Source organism: Scylla paramamosain, unplaced genomic scaffold (genome assembly GCF_035594125.1).
Source record: "Scylla paramamosain isolate STU-SP2022 unplaced genomic scaffold, ASM3559412v1 Contig27, whole genome shotgun sequence".
Classification (NCBI taxonomy): Eukaryota; Metazoa; Arthropoda; class Malacostraca; order Decapoda; family Portunidae; genus Scylla; species Scylla paramamosain.
This window is the reverse complement of record NW_026973692.1, coordinates 631,500-637,500: the sequence shown is the minus strand read 5'-3', so window position 1 is coordinate 637,500 and position 6,001 is coordinate 631,500. Positions and strand designations below refer to the sequence as shown.

The following is a 6,001-nucleotide window of genomic DNA, read 5'->3' as shown; positions in this document are numbered from 1 at the left end:
TTTTAAGCATCTGGAGCAAAGTGGTTAAAGGAAAACTTTTTGACTTGAAATGTAATTAGATTCATCAGTTATTTTTCTGGCTGACATTGTTTTTGGAAGGTGGCACTTAAAAGATATGTGAATGCTGTATCTAGATATAAACAAACATTCACAAATACTCATTCCATTATGTGTCTGTCATTAGGCCCTCAAATAAACAACAAATTAAGTGAGGAGTTACCATCTCCCTTCCTGGCTTGCGCTCCAGTTGCTCTGAGTTGTAGCAGCAGTGACGTGTGGCACCCAGGATGAAGGTGGTCTGCAGGGTGGTCTGTGTCAGGGTGATGATGGCAGACAACAGCAGCAGCAGCACCGTGACAGCTCAAGCATCCTGTTGAAATTATCACATTTTTAAATGCTGAAAAGTGAAGGAAAAACCTGTCTCCATGGAATGTGGAAGTACACAACAACAACTCTGAAAGATTTCTTACAATAATAAGTCATCATTCATTGTATCCTTTTTTGTTGGCCACAAGATTATCATACAAATTTTCCATAGACATCTGCAAATTGGTACCTCTAGCTGTTATTAAATATGATATTAAGTTTGATAAATGTATTTATTTCATTATACATGAAAGTAATTGATTGCAAAAAAAATAATAACCAAAATATATTTTGACTTTTACTTTACAATGCCTTAACTGTTTGCTTTTAAAAAAATATGTAGATTTATTTTTTCATTTTAAAACTTATAGTCTAGACAACTAACTGGCCTTAAATTTTTCTGATATACAAATAAAGTAAGAAAGAGAGCACATTTCACTAACACTCATGGTGAAGTGTCCACCAATGATGGTGAAGGAGGTACACATGTAAACTCCAGTCTGACCAATGACCAACACAATTTGTCCAGCTGCATGTCTCTATCGGGCACAAACTCCACCTCCCGCATCTGTATCATGCCCACCACCACCGTCACCGTGGCAACACTGAAAAATGGAATCTTATCATTCACACTGTTACAAAAAATATACTCCCATATATATATATATATATATATATATATATATATATATATATATATATATATATATATATATATATATATATATATATATATATATATATATATATATATATATATATATATATATATATATATATATATATATATATATATATATATATATATATATATATATATATATATATATAAATGGATTACTATTCCCAACGTTAAAAATTCTTTAGCTAATCTTACTTTGATATTTTGCATCCAATATTAACTACAATTTTTTCCTATGACATTTTCCAACTACACTTAAAGCCTTTCACTGTGAAACAAAACAATTAGAAGCATCAGAAGCAATGCATGCAGTCTCCTTTATAACCATCTACAAGACGTAGAGTTGGCATTGAAAAAGAATACATTTTGCAATTTCTTCCCAGTTCTAAGACTGGATGTGGCTGTAGAACGAATAAAGATGTCTTGAGAGTGACTGGATAATTAAAATCCCCCATAATTATGCAATTATTAACGCAACAAATGTCCACAATAAGGTCATAAAGTTTTTTTGTCCGTAGCAGGTGACTGGACTAGAGGATGATAGACGAGACCTAATGTTATTTTACAAGATTTATTTTCTAACTGGATGAAAGTGATGTCTATATTAGCAATGGTTGGGGTCGGGAGTAAATGAGGATGAAGATTGGCTTCCCTATGTTAAGGTGTTAGTTTTCATATTTATTGAGAGAGAGAGAGAGAGAGAGAGAGAGAGAGAGAGAGAGAGAGAGAGAGAGAGAGAATCAAGCCATTTGAAGTACATTTTTAGTCCCTTTATTTACACCATATTGCCTCTCTCTCTCTCTCTCTCTCTCTCTCTCTCAATAAATATGAAAACTAACACATTAACATAGGGAAGCTAATTTTAAAGACTCCTTAAATGAAACAGTAGTCTGACCCCCCTCTGCTCTCTCTCTCTCTCTCTCTCTCTCTCTCTCTCTCTCTCTCTCTCTCTCTCTCTCAGGTGGAGTTGGCAAGGTACCACCTCCGCCCCTGCCAATGTCTCTCATGACTTCAAGACGCCTCACTGTAACCTAACTTAATCTCACCTCACCTAAACTAACCTAACCTCAACTAACGTAATCTAACCAAACCTCACCTCACCTAACCTAACCAAACCTCACCTCACCTAATTTAACCAAACCTCACCTCACCTAACCTAACCTAACCTCACCTAACATAATCTAACCAAACCTCACCTAACCTAACCTCACCTCCTCTCATCTAACCTAATAATTCCTCACCTAATCTAACTTAATTTCTTCACTTATGCTAGTTTAACCTAATGCAACCTTTGCTAACTCAATTACCTTAACTAACCTAATTAATCTGCTATAACTTAACATGATCTAACGTAACCTATGTCATCCAAATCTTACTTTAATCTAATCTAATCTAACCTATGCAAGTTAATGTAAATTCATCTAATATAACCTAAACTATGCTAGTCTAACCTATCCTTAACTTACCTAACCTAACACACTATCTTAACCTAACCTAACCTTACTTAGCCTTACAATCTAATACACTTCAACTTACATAGCCTAACCTACTAACTTAAAATACTAACTAATACTAATACTAACTTAATACTAACTTAAAACCTTCCTATGCTTATATCACTTCTATATCCTCCTCCTCCTCCTCTTCCTCTTCCCTAACACAGTGACTCAGCGAAGCCAAGAAAACACGTAATTTCTGAATACTATCTTTAAGAGGTTCACCCAGTCAGCCCTCTTCCTCCTCCTCCTCTTTCCTGACCCCCATCCTCCCTTCTTTACTCACGTGTCTCTCCCTCCCTACACACACACACACACACACACACACAGAGCGGGTCTCACAATGGTAATACACACATACATACGGACACTGACCCACCACACACACCCAGTCACCCACACCCACCCACATACATGTACACACGGACGCACACAGCCTGTCACCCTTACGTCAAACAGATTACACCCTTCTTCTCCCTGTCACTCATCCATCACACATCCCAGTCTCTCTCTCATCTTCTACTCTGTTAAATAACCAGTTAACACTCCTAGACTCCCTAGCCGGCGGGTTACTCTCACTAGGAGCATATGACTAAAAATACGTCACATGGCCCGGTCAGAGAGAGCTAGCCTGGTCTGCCTACGCGAATCGAAAGCGTTTATTTGGGTACGGTTTAAAGGGACGAAGGTTTAAAGGGACAGTCTCTGCGTGAGTGTGTTTGGTCAAATGCTGAATACTCACGCCTGGTTCATTATACAGCCACATGGTCAGGCACAGATCACTCCTCCACGACACACACATAAACAAACACACAAAAACACTAACTAGTAACTGTACCTTTAGTTTCGTCTGCTCTCAAAATATTCCTCCATTACTAATGTAACCCACATTCCCTAGTGGTATACTTTCCTCGGAACACCCATATTTTTAAGAGCTTTTTATCCACCATATATGTCTCGGTTAACTCTCATCTTGGCTGGAAATTAAACTATATTGTATCAGTGTGGCCATCTTGAGGTCCCGGATGAAATGGCGAGCTGGGATTGGCTGTTCACGACCCGTTGTCATGGTGATGGTGGATGCCATTCACTTGACAGCTCATATTTTCTCGCTATTGAAAGGAGTTTATTAGAGCGTAACTGAAGCGTGTAAAGGCATCATTCCGCACTATACTATTAAGATATTGTAGTTCTGAAGTGTTCCTAGGGTTACTAGGCTTGGATAAGGAGTATAACACAATTTAGATGGTGTGAAGAGCGGATGTTTTCGCGCGAAATTCAAAAAATTCCAGCCTCTGATATGATTACGTATGACTTAAGATATTGTAGTAAGAAAGTATCTGTGGGGTTAATAAGCTTGGGTAAAGAGTATAGGGGAATTTAAAGGACGTTTAAGAGACGGAGTGTGAGGAGAAGGTGTGTCAGCGCGATTCAAGTAATTCAAACCTGTCTGAGTTGATTCCACAGAAGACTCTTAAGATATTATATTGCTGAAGTGTTCCTAGGGTTATTAAGATTGGGTAAAGAGTGTAAGGGAATTTAAAGAGTGGATAAGGGAGGGAGTGGAGCGATTTGATGTCATACAGACCAAAGCCAGGTTACAGAGGGGTTTTATCTTTTAAAGGGGGCGACTCTGTTTCCTTGACCGAGTGACGAGGGAGAAGAAAAAAATAAGAAGAGACATCAGCCACTGAACCACAGGGAGAGGAGTGAAGGTCCTTTCTCACTGTTCCCTATATAAGACACCATACACTCTAGAACACCAGGCCAGAAATCAAGAAACACGTGCTATTACAATATAGGTGAAGCTTAAGGACACGTCAGTAATTCAGCAACAGACAGTATTTCACAACTCTGCTTCACAAACTTTCTCGCAACGCAACCGGAATGTTTTAGCATGTTGTTCTTGTTTTGCTGTAGTTAAATGAATAACAGAATAAACAGGGAAGATAGATTTTTTCTTTTTTACCCAGAAACATAAAAACGTACATAATTTCTACTAGAACCTGATAAAAATTAAGAAAGATAAGACGCCAGATCGTTTGAGGATACAAGTTTCTCTTCTGTTATATAAAAATTACAGAACAAACAAGAATAGATGGATTTTTGTGCTAGTCATGAAAATGCCTTTGAAAACCTAAATAACAGACCAGAACATGATAAAAGTTCAGATAAGACGCGGGAAGATATGATAACACGGATTCCTGTTGTGTAATAAGTTGAATTACATAAGAAACACGTAAAGCTGGATTCTTTTTTTCCTAGAGTCACGAAAATACCTCTGAAAACCTAAATAGATCTCTAGAAATTTATAAAAGTTAAAATGAGGCGCGCGGTGCAACAACGACGTAACCGAGAAATGGAAGTTTCGAGAAAAACGCGCTCAAAGTTAAACACTGATTGCGCACAATAGGATACCCTTAAATAAGTAAGTATTATACATCATTTGAAAGGTCTTGGGTAGTTCTGTTTGGGGATGTAGGTTTCGAAGTGATAGGTGACGATTTTGGGTGGATGACTTACGCGTTAATTAACGCGTATACCGTAGGTAATAATTTTTTTTCCCGATATTGTTTTCATTTGTTAATAATGTGTTAGAGCCTATTACACATAGTATTAGGTGAAAGTTTCATGAAGATTGGTACATAAATAAATTTTTTATGAATTTTTTTCCGAGCGTAAAAAATAAAACTTACTCATTACCGGCTCATTACCGGCTCATTACCGCTCGACTTTGAGCCTTAGTACAGGTGCTTAGATGGTCGAATATGACTTGGCCGATATCACCACGAGACTTTTACACCCTTCTACCACACGGAGCAGGCAAAAACACGAAATCTCAAATTTCACGGTTACGTCGTTGTTGCACCGCGCGCCTCAAATAAGACGCTGGACCATTTGGTAACACGAATTTCTGCTCTGTACTAAACTGCATTACAAAACAAAAACAGTAGCTAATATCGAATACATCACATCACATTCTATTTTCCAAATCACGCGTGGCAGCTTCCTATCTTATTAGCAATGCCAGTGTGTTCACCAAAGGCCGTGATTCTGTTGATGAGTGACAGGGAGACCAGAACACTTAGACAACTAATGGGACTTACGGTGGCTGGGATAACGAAGCACGAAGTAACTTGCTAACGAGTACTGTAGTGAGGGCAAGACAACATCCTCCCTCCACTTAGCCACTGCACACATTGAATGGCTAGGGAAAGTATCGTAATTATTCATTTTTAGTCGGAAGAAGGACGGTCATCAGAGGAATTCCGTAGCAGAAACTCCTACACAGCGACGCATTTCCTTCAATAAAATCCAAACCACTGCAAAATAAACCTTCAAAACTCCACACAAAACAAATAAACTAATCTACCTCCTATGGCTAATATTTGAGCGTCATTCACTTCAGGACATTACAAAACATAAACAGAATGTGTGTATGTGTGTGTGTGTGTGT

The 6,001-nt window shown here is 38.0% G+C and overlaps 1 long non-coding RNA gene across 6 annotated transcripts in view; it reads right to left on the bottom strand.

Annotated features, from left to right (window-relative positions):
* Positions 1-5,870, bottom strand: part of LOC135097637 (uncharacterized) — a 12,980-nt gene extending 7,110 nt beyond the window's left edge. The window contains exons 1-3 of one of the 6 annotated variants that reach the window (XR_010265920.1): positions 5,652-5,870; positions 810-971; positions 221-370 (exon numbers count right to left, since the gene is read on the bottom strand). This is a non-coding gene — a long non-coding RNA (uncharacterized LOC135097637). Of the gene's footprint in view, positions 371-809; positions 972-2,994; positions 3,262-3,286; positions 3,739-5,651 lie in introns of those variants that run through there. The other 5 variants (XR_010265921.1, XR_010265916.1, XR_010265917.1 and 2 more) reach the window with 5 other exon arrangements.
* Positions 5,871-6,001: the final 131 nt, after the last annotated feature.